We start from the raw sequence: 19,851 nt of genomic DNA, 5'->3' as shown, positions 1-19,851 counted from the left end.
TAAATTTGCTCTTTGTTTCGTGACCCACTGTATTTAGGCCCCAATCCTCTTTCTCACAGCTCCTTGTAAACAAGTATAGGCCACAGGCAGCTGTTGTCTTCACAGTTGGCATGTAACCCCCTCATTTCCTCCTCCTGGACTTTATTATTGTTCTTCTCCACCAGAAGCTCGATCTCTAGTTCTTACCCCACCCCAAACCCATCGTCCCATCATCATTCCAGGGGGACCCTGCTCCTGCAGATCCTTACCAGACCTCTCTCCTTTGACCCTTGACCCCATGTATTCTATTTCAGCGGGTTATTTCTGTTTCCTACACTGGCCTGAAGGCAGGGCCGAGGCATCTTTCCTGGTGTCCCCATGGCCCCTAGCATAGGCTAAGCGTGTTGGTTGGTTGGTTAGTTAGTTGATCGATTGATTAGTTGGCGGGACAAACAAGTTGCCAGGAAACTACTCCTCCACTAAGCCAAAGGGAGAAGATGGGGAGGCTGAATGAGAAGGGGAAAAGCCAGCATATTTTTCCTAATTGTTTTTTAACAGGAAATTTATGTTTTTTTGATCCCCTTGACCCATTTACTAATTTGACATTTTCTTCAATGAAGCAGTCCAGCCTTTTAAGGAAAACTATTTTAAACAGACCTAGAGATGAGTACTCTTCTGATACCTGTAAACTTGCACAGAAAAACAAACAAAAATAGCCACCACTATCCTTGTCTCTCCCTGCTCCCCCTCCAAAAAAAAACAAAAAACAAAAACGTGGTAGAAGCCACAAGGATGTCAGAGTGAGAAGGACCTATGGGTGAGTCTTGATTTTTATCACTTGCTAGTTCAGTGAATGTATCACATCACTTCAATTTCCTTGTCTGTAAAATGGTCAAAATAGCTACCTTGTGGTTGGGAGGTGTCAAACGACGTTATGCAAACAAAGGCACTCTGAGGATGTCAGGGTGCCCACCCCATGTTACCATCTGTTGGTTGTGCAAACTGGTGGTGGTGTCAGCAAATATTTGCTTTAGCTGAGGTTACCTTTATGCGATTTTGATCATTTCCTCTGAATTGTGTTGAAGCCTGAAATGATTTCAGCAACATCTAAATGAACTATTACTTACTCTAGATCCTTGGGAGAGATGGGTAGAGTTCTTGCTCTCTTTTATAGAATTATTTTGCCTTGCCCTGTCCCTTTCAAGTAATTTGTGTGATTCAAGAAACTGATTCCCACTACCAATAATAATAATAAAAATAGCAACAACAATGACCATCACGACTGCCATTTATGCACACACACTGTGTGCTAGATTAGTAAAAACATTCTCTTGACATCTCACATCAGTCCTGCAAAGGAGATGATATAATCCCCATTTATACACTAGGGAACAGACTTAGAGAGATTCAGTTAGTTACACAAGTGTATACATCTTGTAAGTTGGAGAACTGGGATTTGATCCTGGTTTGGGTGCCCACAGAGCCTGTTACCTTTTAGTTCTCTGCAGAAAAAGCTGGCACATAAGCAGGACAGGAAAGGGTTGGAGGCACAAAGTGAAAGTAATAAAGAAGATGCGTCTACATTTTCTGACACATTGGCCAGAAGGGCTATTGAGGTAAAAGTGACAGAAGCGGATCCAAATGAGGGGAATTGACAGCAGACCCCCTGAGGAGAAAGCCAGTGTGGAGTCATGCAAGGAAGAAGATGCAAGGTTTTCTGCTGGGGAAATTTGCCCGAGGACTTTGTGGTGAGCATAAACCTCAGAAGGGCACAAAGGTCTAATGTGAGATAGGAACTCTTGTTGTTGTTCAGTTGATCAGTCATGTCTGACTCTTCACAATCCCATGGACTGCAGAACATCAGGCTTCCGTGTCCTTCACTACTTCCCAGAGTTTTCTCAAACTCATGTCCATTGAGTCGGTGATGCCATCCAACCATCTCATCCTCTGTTGTACCCTTCTCCTCTTGCCTTCAATCTTTCCTAGTATCAGGGTCTTTTCCAGTGAGTTGGCTCTTTGCATCACATGGCCAAAGTATTGGAGCTTCAGCATCAGTCCTTCCAGTGAATATTCAGTGTTGAATTCAAATCAGACTTGAAATCCTTTAGATTTGACTAGTTTGATCTCTCTGCTGTCCAAGGGATCCTCAAGAGTCTTCTCTAGCACCACAATTCAACAGTATCAGTTCTTCAGCACTCAGCCTTCCTTATGGTCCAGCTCTCACATCCATTCATGACTACTGGAAAAACCATAGCTTTGACTATATGGACCTTTATCCACAAAGTAACATCTCTGCTTTTTAATATCCTGTCTAGGTTTGTCATAGCTCTTCTTCTGAGGAGCAAGCATCTTTTAATTTTATGGCTGCAGTCACCATCTGCAGTGATTTTGGAGCCCCCCAAAGTAAATTCTGTTACTGTTTCCATTGTTTCCCATCTATCTGCCATGAGGTGATTGGACTGGATGCCAGGATCTTTGTTTTTTAAATGTTGAGTTTTAAGCCAGCTTTTCCACTCTCCCCTTCAACCTTCATCAAGAGGCTCTTTAGTTCCTTTCCACTTTCTGCAATAACGGAGGTATCATCTACATATCTGAGGTTATTGATATTTCTCCCAGCAATTTTGATTCCAGCTTCTACTTCATCCAGTCCAGCATTTTGCATGATGTATTCGGCATATAAGTTAAATAAGCAGGGTGACAATATACAGGCTTGACATACTCCTTTCCCAATTTGGAACTAGTCCATTGTTCCATGTCCAGTTCTAACTGCTGCTTCTTGACCTGCGTACAGGTTGCACAGGAGGCAGATAAGGTGGTCTGGTATTACTATCTCTTTAAGAATTTTCCACAGTTTGTTGTGATCCACACAGTCAAAGGCTTTGGTGTAGTCAATGAAGCAGAAGTAGATGTTTTTGTGGAATTCTCTTGCTTTTTCTGTGATCCAACAGATGTTGGCAATTTGATCTCTGGTACCTCTGCCTTTTCTAAATCCAGCTTGTACATCTGGAAGTTCTCGTTTCACATACTGTTTAAGCCTAGCTTGAATGATTTAAGCATTACCTTGCTAGTGGGTGAAATGAATACAGTTGTGTGTCGGGAGCCGGCATATTGCATATTGAGTGCATATTGCATATTGAGTGCAGCAGCACTTTCCACAGCATCATCTTTCAGGATCTGGAATAGCTCAACTGGAATTCTATCACTGCCAGGAGCCAGCGTGAGGAACTCCGCCCATGACAAAGGTCATGAGGAAGGAGGCTCGGCATACGCAAAGGCGGGATCGAGCCTCAGGAGTCCCCCTGGAAATTCTCGAGCATCTACCCCCCAAACCTGAGTCTGCCTACTTTCTGCTTTGTGCTTTCACCTACACCTCTGACTTTACGGGGGCTGTCCCCCACTACCTCTCTCTGAAAAAAAGAGTTAGCTTACAGCTCCAGTTAATAATTCCTGGGTGTGACAGTGTTTCAACCTACAAACTCCTTTGGAAATCCTCTAGTCTGCCTGAATGGGTTTTTCCGGCCACATGTGATTGTTCAGAGCCTCCCAACTGTGAGAGGCAGGAGATGTTCTAAACTGCCTAAACACAGATTCCTTTGAGTAGTTAAAAGATTGATTAGAAATTGTATTGGTGAAGGGTTTTTCACTTGTTGGGCCAATGTTTGCTGCTAAGTCTCCATACTCCTTACCTACTGTGTCCTTGGCAGTGTATTGATTGATATAATGGGTGTATAGAAATGTAAAATGCAGCTTTGTCCAATGCTTTTTGGAAGGCTGGTGCCTGACTTTGGAATAATCACCTTTAGAGAAAAATAAGTTTCTTAAAATGTTAACAGGCCTCCTGGCCAGAAGATGATGTCAATCACCTGAACTTTTGCATATGATAAGTTTGAAAGCCTGGCTTAGATTAGAACCAGGAACTGCTGTCCTTGCATGACTCCACCCCTTCCCCCATTATCCTCTATGCATAACTTAAGGTATAAAAACTACTTTGGAAAATAAAGTGCGGGCCTTGTTCACCGAAACTTGGTCTCCCCATGTCACTCTCTCTCCCAAATTCTAGCTGAGTCTCCATCTGGAGCGCGGAACCCACCATGCTTGCTAATTATGCCTGGGCTTGTAAGATCCGACCGGGGAGGCCTCAGTGTCTCCTCTCCTTCGGGAGAACGGAAGGACGCCTGCGGCCTACCTAAGTGGTGCAAACTTCTTGTCTTGAAGTTTTATTGGTCTCCCGCGTAAACCAAGCTACTCAGCCTCTTTTCTCCACTGAATTTTCCTACTGAGCTATCCTCATTCTATTACTCTTTGCATCCTTAATTAACGTGTAATTAAGCAGTTGTTTCCTGACCCTCGCCTACGCCGTCTCTCCTTCGAATACCCTGGATCAGCTGGGGCTGGACCCCAGCAGGTGGCGCCCGAGACAGGCTATTCGAAGGTACACAAACCTTTAAAAATTTATCCAACAATTTCTGATTTAAGACAACTACCCCACCTCTGCTTGCACCTCCCAGGGCCTAGGAGTTCCCCAGTTTACATCCAAAGCCTCCCAGAACATTGCCTAAGGCTGAAAAAGATAAAAAAAAAAAATTCTTTAAAACAAAGGAGCTTTTAAAGAATACACAATATACAGAGCCTGCTCATTGCAGAAAAACCCCTCGGGGGGGCCTCACCCAAGCAAAAATAAAAACAAAAAAAAGAGAAAAAAAAAAGTGAAAAAGGAAAGAAAGTAGAGAAAGATGTAAAGATAGAGAAAGAGCTAAAGACTGAAAAGGAGAGGAACGGAGAAGGAAGGAATCAAGGAACGCAGCAAGATAGAGAAAAGAAGTTAAAAAAGGAGATACAGAGAAAAAGATAGGGAGAAAAAAACAAAAAAGATTAGGGAAGAGAAGAGGGTAAAGGGAAAGAAACGAAGGAAAGAGAAGGGTAGCGAAAAAGGAAGGGTGAGAGAAAAGTGAGAAAGGCAGGAAGAGAGGAAGAGATAGAGAGACAGTAAGAGACGCTGTGACCAGGTGCCCTGGCGAGCTCCCTCCCACTCTGCGCAAACCTTTAAAAAACAAAAAACTTATCCACCACTTTCTGATTTAAGGCCATCGCCGCCGCCTCCGTTTGCGCCTTCCAGGGCCCAAGAGTTCCCCGCTTTGCCCCCAAAGCCTCTCAAAGTGTTGCCTAAGCCTGAGGAAGATAAAAAGTTTTTGAACAGTGGAGCTTTTAAAACAGTCTGCACAATATGCGGAGCGTGCTCCTTGGAGAAAACCCCCTCAGGGGGGTCTCACCCAGGCTAAAGGGATTTAACAACAATATTAACCCCTGACAAGCTCTGATTCCAATGGGAGTGGCTGGCCCCCTGCCTGAGGGCATTGTAGGACTTGTGCTAGGGCGTAGCTCGCTTTCTTGTCAAGAAATTTCGGTGGTGTATGGTGTGGTAGATTCTGATTATATTGGAGAAATTAAAGTTTTGATCTCGCCGCCTACCAAAACTGTGCAAATTAATAAAGGTCAAAGAATAACACAGTTTTTGCTTTTACCTTATCAGACAGGAAAAAACTTGACTTCTCAAGCTAAGAGCCACAGAGCGTTTAGATCTAGTGATCTAGCCTTTTGGGTGCAGGAAATTACAGCTCCAAGGCCTTTAAAAGGTCTTTTAATTTAAGAAAGTAAAATCTCAGGGCTATTAGAAGCAGGAACAGACATCTCTTAACATTGCTGGGAAAGTCTGACCCAGCTCCTGGCCAACACATACTACTGAAAATGAGTTGGTGGGATTAGAGAAAGTGGTATGCGGGGTGGGAATGCTGTAGAGCAAAAGGTGAGGGAGAGTTTAAAACCTTGAAGAGTAGTGAGTTCCCTCTTGCTGGAAGTATTCAAGCAAAGATTAGATGGTTACTTGTCATATAAAAAGCTATAGACGAGATTTAGTTTACAAAACAATAATTGGAGAAGCTTATAAAGATGTTGTGCAACACCTCTTTACTTGCTTCTCATATTTAGGTGCCAAAAGTTTTGAAAATTGATAATGCCCATTTGAAGATTGTTTACTAACTTTAAATGATTTCCAAAAATTATTAGGGGACATTAATTGGATACGCCCACATTTAAAACTGACTACTGCAGATTTAAAGCCTTTGTTTGATTACTTAAAAAGCGATCCTAATTCCAGTTCTAAGCGAAAGTTGACTAAGACTACAGACGGCTCTTGTTAAAGTAGATGAGACTTTAAATGATCAGTTAATTAGGATTAATATTACCAAAAGATGAGATTAAATTATTCTTGCCACAAAACACACCTACAGGGTGCTTGTGACAAAAAGGCCCATTGGTTCCATCTATCAGTGACCCCAAGAAAAATAGTTTTATCTTTTCCCAGCTTGGTGACACAATTAATTATAAAAGGAGGAAAAAAGAAGTGTGGAACTTTTTAGAAAAGAAGTAGCAAATATAGTAATTCCATTCAATAAGGATCAACTGCAAGTCTTTTACAAAATAGTGATAATTGGCACTTTGCCCTGATAGATTTCAGGGGTCAAATTTTGTTTAATTTGCCCTCGAGCCCCCAAGGTAGTTAAAAGTTCAAAAATGTTAGATTGGCAGTTTGAGGATACCTGTGGAACTTTCCAACCCTATGTAGTTCCTATGCTCTTCTTTACCCTATGGGGGAGGGAGGTGCTGTCTCAAATAGGAGATACTCAGAGAAGGAGTTTTCTCAATTTCTTAGTTATCAACAGGAGGTACAATTAACAATACTTTATATATTGTTATAAATACATAATATAAATATATTTGCCTAATTACAGTTTGCCTAATTAGGTATGGGTATAAATAAAATATAATAAAGGTATACCTAATTCTATTTATAGATCTATACTTAATTAATTTGTATATAAATTAATATGTATACTATATATGCATATTATATATATACTGTATAATTAAATATATATTGCAGTAATATAATGTGTGTGTGGCTGATATTAATTGGTGTGGATTGATGTGCTGTGATGATATATGTTCTACATACTGTATAATTATTTTGTGTATGTGTGGCATGTATTATTGCAGTACATTGGTTTGTGTTGGTTGGTATTAGCTGTGTACGTGTTGTATTGCTGTAATATATATTAATATATTATAAAGATTAATTCAAGTATATTGATTTATATATATGTCAATAAGTTTATACTTGTTGCCATATATAAATACATATATAAATACATTTTGCATTTAGGTATATCTGTATACTAAAATGAGATAAGGAGGTTATACATTTATTATTTAAATTTATACAGAGACCTAAACTAAACATTAGACCTAAATTAATATATCTCTAAATTTATGTTGTTAAAATGTTAAAAAAAAAATTTTTTTTTAAATTAATTTGACAACTGCTTGACAATTCCTTTGCCATAAAACCCCCATAGGTGTAACTGGGGTAACCAGACAAAAAATTGGTTTTATAGCAAAACGGCCCCCTAGAGTGGGTCCATCTTCCCGCTCAAACTAAAAAAGTAGCGGCTTCTTATCCAGGATTGATAGCTACTTTGATATTAAAGGAAAAAAAACGGAACATTGAATTATTTGGTAAAGAGTCATCAGAAATTGTAATTCCATATAATAAGGAACAATTTGATGCTCTTCTAATGTTTGAAAATTGGCAGATTGCTATAAGAAACTATTTTGGTCAAAATTTTTACATCGTTTACCTTCACATGTTTTGCTGAATTTTATATCCAGACATCCAGTTATTTTTCCTGTCAGATGTAAACAGTCTCCTATTCCAAATGCTCAGATAGCCTTTACTGATGGGCAGCAAACGGTAAAGCCTCCATAGTTACTAAAAATCACCAAAAAGTTTTAAAAATACAAAAAACTTCAGCTCAAAGAGCTGAAATAACAGCAGTCATAGAGGCTTTTGCTATGTTTGCAGATGAGGAATTTAATCTTTACTCTGATTCTCAGTATGTGGTCAGGCTGATTCCACACATTGAAACTGCGGTTTTGCCTGAAAATAAAACTACCATATTTCATTTGTTAACTAAATTACAGCAACAATTTGGAAAAGAAATAAAATATTTTTCATTGGACACATTCGGGCTCATTCCGGATTGCCCGGCCCTTTAAATGCCTTTAATGATTTGGCTGACTTGTTAACCAGAAATACAGTGGCTACTGTGATTGAAGAGGCCAGAGCCTCTCACTCACTTCATCATCAATATGCTACTGCCTTAAGATAGCAATTCCAAATTCCCAGAGAGACTGCTAGAGAGATTGTGCGTTCTTGCCTACACTGCCCCACTATTTGTAGTAATCTACCTATGGGAGTTAATCCTCGCGGTCTCAAACCTAACGTACTCTGGCAGACGGATGTAACTCATGTCTCTTCATTTGGAAAACTGTCCTTTGTTCATGTAACTGTAGATACCTTTTCTCACGTTATTATTACAACTGCTCGTACCGGAGAGGCAGGTAAAGATGTAATACAACATCTCTTTACTTGTTTTTCATATTTGGGCCTGCCAAAAGTTTTGAAAACTGACAATGCTCCTGCTTACACTTCTAAGTCTTTTCAGAAATTTTGTATAAAGTTTCAAATTAAACATAATACAGGCATCCCTTATTACCCACAGGGACAAGTCATTGTTGAAAGAGCGCATCAAACATTAAAAATCCAAATTCAAAAAACTAAAAGAAGGGGAGTTTAAGTATAGTTCTCCCCATCAAATCTTGCAACATGCTCTTTTCGTAATAAATATTCTAAATACTGATTTCAGCCGAACTACTGCAATGCTTCCTCATTGGTGCCTGGAGCAATTAAATGCAAAACCATTAGTCAAATGGAAGGACCTCCTCTCAGGACAATGGAAGGGTCCTGACCCATTATTAACTAGCGGTCGAGGATGTGTGTGTATTTTTCCACAGGATACAGATTCTCCAATTTAGACAGGCTGATTCGCCATGTTGCAGGCCCCCAGACATCCAGTTCACCCATTGCTTCGATCACAAAAGAGGAGCCCGCCAGAAGGGGAGGCAAGATAAACATCGAGATCCCGGCAGGACCGACGGGCTGCTGCAGCGTGAACTCCAACCAGAAAATAATTCTACTTATTCTGATTTGGCTTGTCTACCCTCTCCTTATGTTTTTCTCTTTACCAACGATTCTGGAAAACTTAATGTACATGTGACTTTAAACTGGTGGACCCAATGTAGTGACCTGTGAACAATGTATGCTCTCATCTTGTTTAAACCCTCAATATAATGTTTGCTCCTTTGTAGTGTTACAACGTCCAATAACTATAGTCTTGCTGTATTACAACAACTTCAGGATTTAATGCGATTGTGACGATTTGTGGGCTTACTTATTTTAGGAATATCAGCTTTAATAACCGCAATTACTTCTGTTACTGTGGCAGCAATATCATTGACTCAACAAGTGCATACTGCCCAATATGTTGATACCATGTCTAAAAATGTTTCACTAACTCTAGCAACACAGGAAGCTATAGATAGGAAATTAGAGATGAGAGTAGACACCTTAGAAGAGGCAATAATGCATATTGGGACTGATTTAAAGGCTTTAAAAGTGAAAATGGCTCTGTCTTGCCACGCTGATTACCGGTGGATATGCGTGACATCTTTAAAGGTAAACGAGACAGATTATGAATGGGAAAAAATCAAAAATCATATCTCAGGTGTTTGGAACAGCTCTGACATTGGCCTGGACTTAGGGAAACTTCATAATCAAATACAGACCCTGGAACACTCTTGACTGGATTTTACTGCCGCTGGAGCAGCTAATGACTTTTTTCACACCTTCTATAACTTTATTTCTGGAAAAAACATTCTGTCTAATCTTCTCATAATCATTCTTCCTTGTATTGTCAGGATTCTTCGGCAGAACATTCAGAAGCTCGCGACTGAGCTGCATCTGGCTGTTTTAAGAAATAAAAAAGGGGGAGATGCCGGGAGCCGGCATATTGCATATTGAGTGCATATTGCATATTGAGTGCATATTGCATATTGAGTGCAGCACTTTCCACAGCATCATCTTTCAGGATCTGGAATAGCTCAACTGGAATTCTATCACTGCCAGGAGCCAGCGTGAGGAACTCCGCCCATGACAAAGGTCATGAGGAAGGAGGCTCGGCATACGCAAAGGCGGGATCGAGCCTCAGGAGTCCCCCTGGAAATTCTCGAGCATCTACCCCCCAAACCTGAGTCTGCCTACTTTCTGCTTTGTGCTTTCACCTACACCTCTGACTTTACGGGGGGCTGTCCCCCACTACCTCTCTCTGAAAAAAAGAGTTAGCTTACAGCTCCAGTTAATAATTCCTGGGTGTGACAGTGTTTCAACCTACAAACTCCTTTGGAAATCCTCTAGTCTGCCTGAATGGGTTTTTCCGGCCACATGTGATTGTTCAGAGCCTCCCAACTGTGAGAGGCAGGAGATGTTCTAAACTGCCTAAACACAGATTCCTTTGAGTAGTTAAAAGATTGATTAGAAATTGTATTGGTGAAGGGTTTTTCACTTGTTGGGCCAATGTTTGCTGCTAAGTCTCCATACTCCTTACCTACTGTGTCCTTGGCAGTGTATTGATTGATATAATGGGTGTATAGAAATGTAAAATGCAGCTTTGTCCAATGCTTTTTGGAAGGCTGGTGCCTGACTTTGGAATAATCACCTTTAGAGAAAAATAAGTTTCTTAAAATGTTAACAGGCCTCCTGGCCAGAAGATGATGTCAATCACCTGAACTTTTGCATATGATAAGTTTGAAAGCCTGGCTTAGATTAGAACCAGGAACTGCTGTCCTTGCATGACTCCACCCCTTCCCCCATTATCCTCTATGCATAACTTAAGGTATAAAAACTACTTTGGAAAATAAAGTGCGGGCCTTGTTCACCGAAACTTGGTCTCCCCATGTCACTCTCTCTCCCAAATTCTAGCTGAGTCTCCATCTGGAGCGCGGAACCCACCATGCTTGCTAATTATGCCTGGGCTTGTAAGATCCGACCGGGGAGGCCTCAGTGTCTCCTCTCCTTCGGGAGAACGGAAGGACGCCTGCGGCCTACCTAAGTGGTGCAAACTTCTTGTCTTGAAGTTTTATTGGTCTCCCGCGTAAACCAAGCTTCTCAGCCTCTTTTCTCCACTGAATTTTCCTACTGAGCTATCCTCATTCTATTACTCTTTGCATCCTTAATTAACGTGTAATTAAGCAGTTGTTTCCTGACCCTCGCCTACGCCGTCTCTCCTTCGAATACCCTGGATCAGCCGGGGCTGGACCCCGGCAGTTGTGTAGTAGTTTGAACGTCGTTTGGCATTGCCTTTCTTTGGGATTGGAATGAAAACTGACCTTTTCCAGTCCTGTGGCCATTGCTGAGTTTTACAAATTTGCTGGCATATTGAGTGCAGCACTTTCACAGCTTCATCTTTTAGGATTTGAAATAGCTCAGCTGGAATTCCATCACCTCCACTAGATTTGTTCATAGTGATGCTTCCTCAGACCCCTTTGACTTCATACTCCAGGATGTCTGGCTCCAAATGAGTGATCACACCATTGTGGTTATCTGGGTCATTAAGAACTTTGTGGTTAGTTCTTCTGTGTATTCTTGCCACCTCTTCTTAATATTTTCTGCTTTTGTTATGTCCATACCATTTCTGTCCTTTATTGTGCCCATCTATGCATGAAAAATTCCCTTGTTATCTCTAAGTTTCTTGATGAGGTCTCTAGTCTTTCCCATTCTATTGTTTTCTCTGTCTCTTTTCATTGTTTGCTTTAAAAAGGCTTTCTTATCTCTCCTTGCTATTCTTTGGAACTCTACATTCAGATGGGTATATCTTTCCTTTTCTCCTATGCTTTTCGCTTCTCTTCTTTTCTCAGCTATTCATAAGGCCTCCTCAGACAACCATTTTGCCTTTTTGCATTTCTTTTTTTGGGGGATGATTTTGATCACCGCCTCCTATACAATGTTACGAACCTCTGTACATAGTTCTTCAGGCAGTCTGTCTATCAGATCTAATCCCTTGAATCTATTTGTCACTTCTGCTCTATAATAGTAAGGGATTTGATTCAAGTCCTACCTGAATGGTCTAGTGGTTTTCCCTACTTTCTTCAATTGAAGTCTAAATTTTGCAATAAGGAGTTCATGGTCTGAACCACAGTTATTGCCCACTCTTGTTTTCACTTACTGTACAGAGCTTCTCCATCTTTGGCTGTGAATAATATAATCAATCTGATTTCAGTACTGACCATCTGGTGATGTTCCTGTGTAGTGTCATCTCTTGTGTTGTTGGAGGAGGGTATTTGCCATGACCAGTGCATCCTCTTGGTAAAACTGTTAGCCTTTGCCCTGCCTCATTTTGTACTCCAAGACCAGATTTGCCTGTTACTCCAGATATCTCTTGACTTCTTGCTTTTGCATTCCAGTCCCCTATGATGAAAAGGACATCTTTTTTTGGTGTTAGTTCTAGAAGGTCTTGTAAGTCATCATGGTACCGTTCTACTTCAGCTTCTTCGGCCTTAGTGGTTGGGGCATAGACTTAGATTACTGTGATATTGAATGGTTTGCCTTGGAAATGAACTGAGATCATTCTGTCATTTTTGAGATTGCACCCAAGTACTGCATTTTGGACTCTTTTGTTGACTATGATGGCTACTCCATTTCTTCTAAGGGATTCTTGCCCACAGTAGTAGATATAATGGTCATCTGAATTAGATAGGAATCAGAGGGGAAAAAAAATTCAGGCTGAGGCCAATTTCACTGAGCCAAGATTTGGTTCATGTATTTTGTTTTCATTCATTTTAAATTTCTGAGCACCCACTATGTGCCAGTTTCTGGATTAGGTGCTGATTAAAGATGAACAAAACAAAGTGTCCTGTCTTCAGGGAACATAAGACCCTACTGGGAAATACACTCAAGTCTAGGGATTTATCATTCATAGTTTTTTAAAATTGAAATATAGTTGATTTATAATTTTGTGTTAATTACTCCTGTATAACACAGTGATTCAGTTATACATCTATATCTTTTCCATTATGGTTTATCACAGTATATTAAATATAGTTCACTGTGCTATACTGGAGAAGGTGATGGCACCCCACTCCAGTACTCTTGCCTGGAAAATCCCATGGATGGAGGAGCCTGGTAGGCTGCAGTCCATGGGGTCGCTAAGAGTCGGACATGACTGAGCGACTTCACTTTCCCTTCTCACTTTCATGCATGGGAGAAGGAAATGGCAACCCACTCCAATGTTCTTGCCTGGAGAATCCTAGGGACGGGGGAGCCTGGTGGGCTGCCGTCTATGGGGTCGCACAGAGTCGGACACGACTGAAGTGACTTAGCAGTAGCAGTGCTATACAGTAGGGCCTTGTTGCTTATCCATTCTATTTATAAAACCTTACATTACTAACCCCAGACTCCTACTCCACCCCTTTCCCCATCCCCTCCCCCTAGGCAACCACCATTCTGTTCTATGTCCATGATTCTGTTTCTGTTTCATAGACAGGTTCTTTACTGTCGTATTTTAGATTCCATATAAAAGTGATACCATATATCATTCATAGTTTTAACTATCTTTCAGGCCCCAGAAGTAAGGTCTAGGTCAGTGGTTCTCAATCTCAAATGCACATTGGAATCACCTGGAGCGCTTTTAAAAATACAAACACTTTCACTTCTCACTTTCATGCATTGGAGAAGGAAATGGCAACCCACTCCAGTGTTCTTGCCTGGAGAATCCCAGGGACGGGGGAGCCTGGTGGGCTGCCGTCTATAGGGCTGCACAGAGTCGGACACAACTGAAGCGACTTAGCAGCAGCAGCAGCAGCCAGGATTTCAAAGCCAGAAATCTGACTTAATTAATCTAGGGTGCCGCCTTGGCTCTGGGATTTTTAAAAACTTCCTGGGTCAGACTCCTTAGAGAAGGGTTTATTCCATAACTGGGAAGAGAAAATACAAGTTTGGAGCATTTTGTGGTAATGAAGGAAGTGCTCAAAGAAGGATGGGGGCCAAGATGCCACAAGTATCCTGGATTGGAACCTGGGATGGAAAAAAGTATCAGTGGAAAATTTGGCAAAATCCAAGTAAAGTTTGGAGTTTAATTAAAAGTAACATACCAATGTTAGTTTCTTAGTTTTGACAAGTATATCATGACTATATTAGATGTTAGCATCAGGGGAAGCTGAGAAGGGTTTACAAGAACCCTGTACTTACTGTCTGTACTTTTTCCTATAAATCTAAAATTATTCTAAAAATTAAAAGTCTATTAATAAAAATAACATGAAAAAAGAGGAGAGATGAAAGTAAGTCAAAAGCACACAAAATCCAAAATAGCTCCCAATAACCGAAGATGGAACAATTTGAGTAACATAATCAACATTGATAGAATAAAATAAATTTCTATGAGTCCACACGGATTATTACAAATCTCCACAAATGGTAGAGCGGGAAGAACTCTTCCTTACAAAATTCCAATTAAGACAACAAAACCACGGCTAGAACATCATAGCAATGATTGTTGCAAGTATCATCCACCAATAAATACAAAACTTAATGGATGAAAATTTGAGGAGAAACAATCACTGCTCAGTATCACAGTATTTCCCCTAAATCATTTATTAATTATAAAGGGAAAATGGTAATTTTATAGTGAAGACACCGCCTTAACCAAGTGGTCAAGGGTAACTCCACCAGTCATAAGATATATTAGTACATGGCAAAAATGTACGACCTTAATCAAATCATGAAAAAATGTTAGACAAACCCAAACTGAGGAATATCGTACAAAACAACTGACCTGTACCTGTCAAAAATGTCAAGGAAAGACTGAGGACAGACTGGAGAAGACTAAGTAGATATGACAACTAAATGTAGGACCTGGACTGGTTCCTGAAAAAAGGAAAAAGGAAGGAAGGAGGGGAGAGAGGAAGGAAGGGAGGAAGAGAGAAAGAAAGAGATCTAGGGGAAAATTTGGTGAAATTCAGATAAAGACTGAGGCTTCATTATGGATATTGGGCCAATGTTAATATCTTCCTTTTCATATTTGTTTCCTGGTTGTGTACATGTGGAAAACTGACTGAAGGGTATATGGGAGCTCTCTGTACTATTTTGCAACTCTTCTGTTAAGTCTGAAATTATTTCAAAATAAAACTTAAAAGCCTCTTCCCCAGTGATTCTAATGGGCGGCCAAGATTGAGAACGGTTAGTTTAACCTCTATATACCAGTGCTTCTCAAACTTTAATGTTTATGAATTACCTGGGGTTTGGGGTGGTGTGTCTTGTTAAAATGCAGATTCTGGTTCAGTAGGGCATAGGTTGCAGGGTTTTGTGCTGCTGCTGATCCAGACCATACTTCAAGATCCTGAAACAATAGACCACTTTCCTGAGGCATGAACTGGTTTGCATACCTTTTGAAGCTGGGATGGGGCACTAGTTACTAGGCAGCAAGTGATGCCAGCAACTTGTTTAGCAGCCATGTCCTGGCTCTGCCTTGCTCTTTTGTTCAGATCACATACAAGGGGATTCTCTTGAAATAATCTACTGTAATTGAGAGACATGTCATGTCAGTTTGCAGTACCAGTATCCCCTAAAGTGCAAGCCCCTGTGGTGGTAGTCAAAATGATGGTCCCCCAGTGATATCCACATTCTTTTTCAAAAAACATTTATTTGACTGTGTGGCTTATGGGTTCTTAGTTCCCTGACCAGGGATTGAACCCCTACCCCCTGCATTGGGAGCACAGAGTCTTAACCACTGGACCACCAGGGGAATTCAAGATGTCCATACTCTAATTCCTGGAAACTAGTGGATATGTTACCTCCTGTGGAAAAAGGGATTTTTTTTTTTCCCACATTAAGATGTGATTAATGTTATGGGATTTTGAGATTAGGAGATTATCCTGGATTATTGGACGGGCCCAATCTAATCATATGAGTCCTTCAAAGCTGAGAAGCTTTCCTGGATCCAGGGAGAGAGGGATGGGAGGACAGAAAAAGAGGCAGGAAAAATTTGAAACATGAAAGGGACTTAACCAGCCATTGTTGGCTTTGAAAATGGAGGAAAGAGGGGCTGTGCGCAAGAAGGTGGGGCCTTTGTCCCAGCAAATGGAAATGGCAAGAAAACAGTCTTCTCTGGAGCCTGCTCTTCAAGCCAACGCCTTGATTTTAGCTCAGTTAGACCTGATTCAGATTCCTGACCTGTGGAACTGGAAAATAATAAATCTGTGTTGTTTTAAGATACTGCCTTTGTGGAAATTTATTACAGTGCAATAGAAAATGAACAGGCCACAAGAAAAAGGGATCAGCTTTGTGAATGCAGCTCTGTGCAAAAAATGTTGCTCAGCTAGTTTTGCCACACTGAGCACCAAAATCTTAATAGTCAGGTCACAGTCACCCAGCTCAAGTTTTTGTTGGAAACACCATCCAAGAGGCTCCACCCCATGGGCCTTCTTGAGATACTGAGTCAGACGGTTAAAGGAGAATAATTCTCTATAGTGACAAGAGCATACCTATTCAGAGGAACCAAATGACCAGAGGATATTCCAACATCTCACTCCAGCTCCGGGGAGAATTCTCATCCAGTGGGGCTGAGCAAAAAACTCTTCCCCATTTTGTACCCTCCTCCCTGTGGCTAATGTGTCTTTCCCATTCACACTACAAGCTTACTCTCCCCTTCCCCCTTGACTATATATATATTTTTTTAAGTACTTTTTAAAAGTCTTTTTTGAATTCGTTATAATGTTACTTTTGTCTTACATTTTGTATTTTTTGGCTGTGAGAGCTGTGGGATGTTAGCTCCCAGACCAGGGATGGAACCTGCACCCCTTGCCTTGGACAGTGAAGTCTTAACCACTGGACCACCAGGGAAGTCCCTTAACTGTATTCTTTGTTTTTGTATTTGCTTATTTACATCAGGGAGAGTGTCTATTAACTGGTTTCTTCAGGGACTTGACTTCAATACATATTACTCCTGGCTGTTAGATGACATTTCTTGTTAATGAGATTGCTGGGTGGATGATAAAGTTTTGTTTTTCTCCATTGAATTGCCTTCTAAGGACCACGGTGTGCCTTCTCAAACAACTGGAGGGGATTTTAAAACCTTTCATAGGTGAAAGGAGTCACTCTCGCTTAGAGTTGAGCTGAAACTAGAGTTCCCTATTTAGTGTCCTAGCATAAAACGGATCCTTCCTCATGTAGTACCACCTTAGTTGTGGTTTTTTTTTTTTTTAATTTAAAATTTTGGCTGCACGGCATGTGGGATCTTAGTGCCCAGACCAGGGACTGAACCTGTGCCCTCTGCCTTGGAAGGTAGATTCTTAACCACTGGACCATCAGGGAAGTCCTCTTCCATACTTTCTGTGTAACCCAATTAAACATACCCTGGCATCAGTAGTTCACTGGCATTACTGATTTTCCATCTCATTCCCAATGTGTGTGTGTGCTACATAAACTACAGTGAAACAAAGATAGAATTTGGAATATACTATACAAGTGGAATAAAGATATTGAAGATGTTGCTCATAGGGCTCAGAAAGAAGCAGTAATTTTCATTTTAATATAGGAATGAGACAGTATTTTGCCCATAGTGGAGTTAGATTTGGAATTTCACAGCTAGGTGAAGACAGTTACACGAGTGCAAACTGTTGCATAGCATAATGGAGTGACCTACAAGCTGGGACATCTCTTGCCGTTGTCCTGCCTGTGTGCCCTTCATGAAGAAAGACATATCCAGAAATTCAACCTCAGAGTGTCTTCCTTAAAGCCTTGGTAAGTGCCCTAATCATTGGGACGGCTAATCATTAGGTCTCCCTCTGTAAACAGGTCTCCCTGGCTGATTTAATTGACTGCACTCAATTATACAACTTTTTTCCTGGATGCATTTCATTCTGTTTGAGTTTATCCTATCATGGTCTTTTAAAATGTATCCTGTCATTCAGATAATCAGAATTAATGTTATTTTTTTAGGTGTGATGACACTGTATTTTTTAACTGAAATTTTGCTGTAATTCTAGATTTTTATGCAGTTATAAGAAATAAGTGGGCTTTCCTGGTGGCTCAGATGGTGAAGAATCTGCCTGCAATGCAGGAGACCCTGGTTCAATCCTTGGGTCAGGAAGATCCCCTGGAGTAGGACATGGCAACCCAATCCAGTATTCTTGCCTGGAGAATCCCATGGACGGAGGAGCCTGGCAGGCTACAGGCCATGGGGTCGCAAAGAATTGGACATGATTGAGCAACTAACACTTTCACACTTTTCATAAGAGATAACACAGAGGGACTTCCTTGGTGGTCCAGTGGCTGACTCCACCCCCACAATGCAGGGGGCCCTGGGTTTGATCCCTGGTCAGGGAACTTGATCTCACATGCCACAACTAAGAGTTTGCATGCCAAAACTTAAAAAAAAAAATCCTGCATGCTGCAACTAAAAAAGATCCCTCGTGCCCAACTAAGACTTGGTGTGCTACTGCTAAGTCACTTCAGTCATGTCTGAGTCTGTACGACCCCATAGACGGCAGCCTACCAGGCTCCTCCGTCTATGGGAGTTTCCAGGCAACAGTACTGGAGTGGGGTGCCATTTCCTTCTCCAAAGACTTGGTGTAGCCAAATAAATTAAAAAAAAAAAGGAAATAATACAGAAAACCCAGTTTCCAGAATGGTATTTTGCAAAACAATAGTATAATACTACAACTAGAATATTGAAATCCTTAGTATTGACAAAATCCGCACATCTTTTTCAGATTTCCCCAGCTTTACTTGCATTTGTTTGAGAATGTGTATGTGTGTGTGTGAAGGTTTGTATATTTATCACCACAGTCAAGATACTGAACATTTTCAATATCACAATGATATGTCTTGTTGCCTTTTTATAACCTCACCCACTCTCACTACTGTGCCTTTCCCCACTCTTCCTAACTCCTGGCAACCATTAATCTCTCAAAATCTAAAATTTTGTCATTTGAAAATGTTATAAAAATAGAAATATACAGTATGTAACTTTGGGGGTTTGGCTTCTTTCAGTTGGTGTCATTCCCTGGAGATGCATCCAGATTGTTTTGTGTAGTTTGTTCCTTTTTCTTGGATATACCATATTTGTTTAACCATTCACCTGTGGGCATCTGGGCTGATCCATTTTGTTTATGGACATTTGTTGTGCAGACTTTGTGTGATATAAATTTTCATTACCTTGGGATAAATGCCCAAGAGTGCACTTGCTGGGTTGTGTAGTAATTTACAAGTTTAGTTCTGCAAGAAACTGCTGAACGATCTTCCAGTGTGGTAGTGCCACTTCGTTCCCACCCAGCGATGGATGAGGGATCCACTTTCTCTGCGTCCTCACCAGGGTTTGGTTTTGTCACTGTAAGAATTTTTAGTCATTCTGATAGCTGTGTGGCACTCTCTCATGGAAGTTTTAATTTGCATTTCCCTAATAGCTAATGATATTGAACATATTTTCATGTGCTTATTTGCCATCTGTGTGTGGTTTTTTGGTGAAATGACTCTTCACATCTTTTACTCATTTTCTAATTGAATTGCTTGCTTTTTTTACTGTTGGGTTTTGAGTATTCTGTATATATATGTTCTAGATATAAATCCTTTGTGAGATATATTGTTTGCAAATGTTTTCTTCTAGTCTGTATCTTGTCTTTTTATCCTCTTAACAGGGTCTTCGTGGTGCAAGAGATTTTAATTTTGATGATGCCTGTTTATAAATTTTTCCTTTTATGGATCATGCTTTGAGTGTCAAGTGTAGGAAATCTTTGTCTGGCCCTGAAGATTTTCTCCTATGTTTTTTCCTAAAAGTTTTAGACTTTCACATTTTACATCAAGTCCATGGCCTACTTTGAGTTAATTTTTGCTAACATGTGAGATGTAGATTGAGGTTTTTTGTTTGC

The 19,851-nt window shown here is 40.6% G+C and overlaps 1 protein-coding gene across 1 annotated transcript in view; it reads left to right on the top strand.

Annotated features, from left to right (window-relative positions):
- Positions 1-19,851, top strand: part of IL20RB (interleukin 20 receptor subunit beta) — a 56,697-nt gene that overhangs the window by 10,392 nt on the left and 26,454 nt on the right. The gene's annotated exons all lie outside the window — the stretch shown is intronic.

This window comes from Bubalus bubalis, chromosome 1 (genome assembly GCF_019923935.1).
Source record: "Bubalus bubalis isolate 160015118507 breed Murrah chromosome 1, NDDB_SH_1, whole genome shotgun sequence".
Classification (NCBI taxonomy): Eukaryota; Metazoa; Chordata; class Mammalia; order Artiodactyla; family Bovidae; genus Bubalus; species Bubalus bubalis.
Note: the sequence above shows the minus strand (reverse complement) of the source record. Positions and strands in the feature narration are given on the sequence as shown.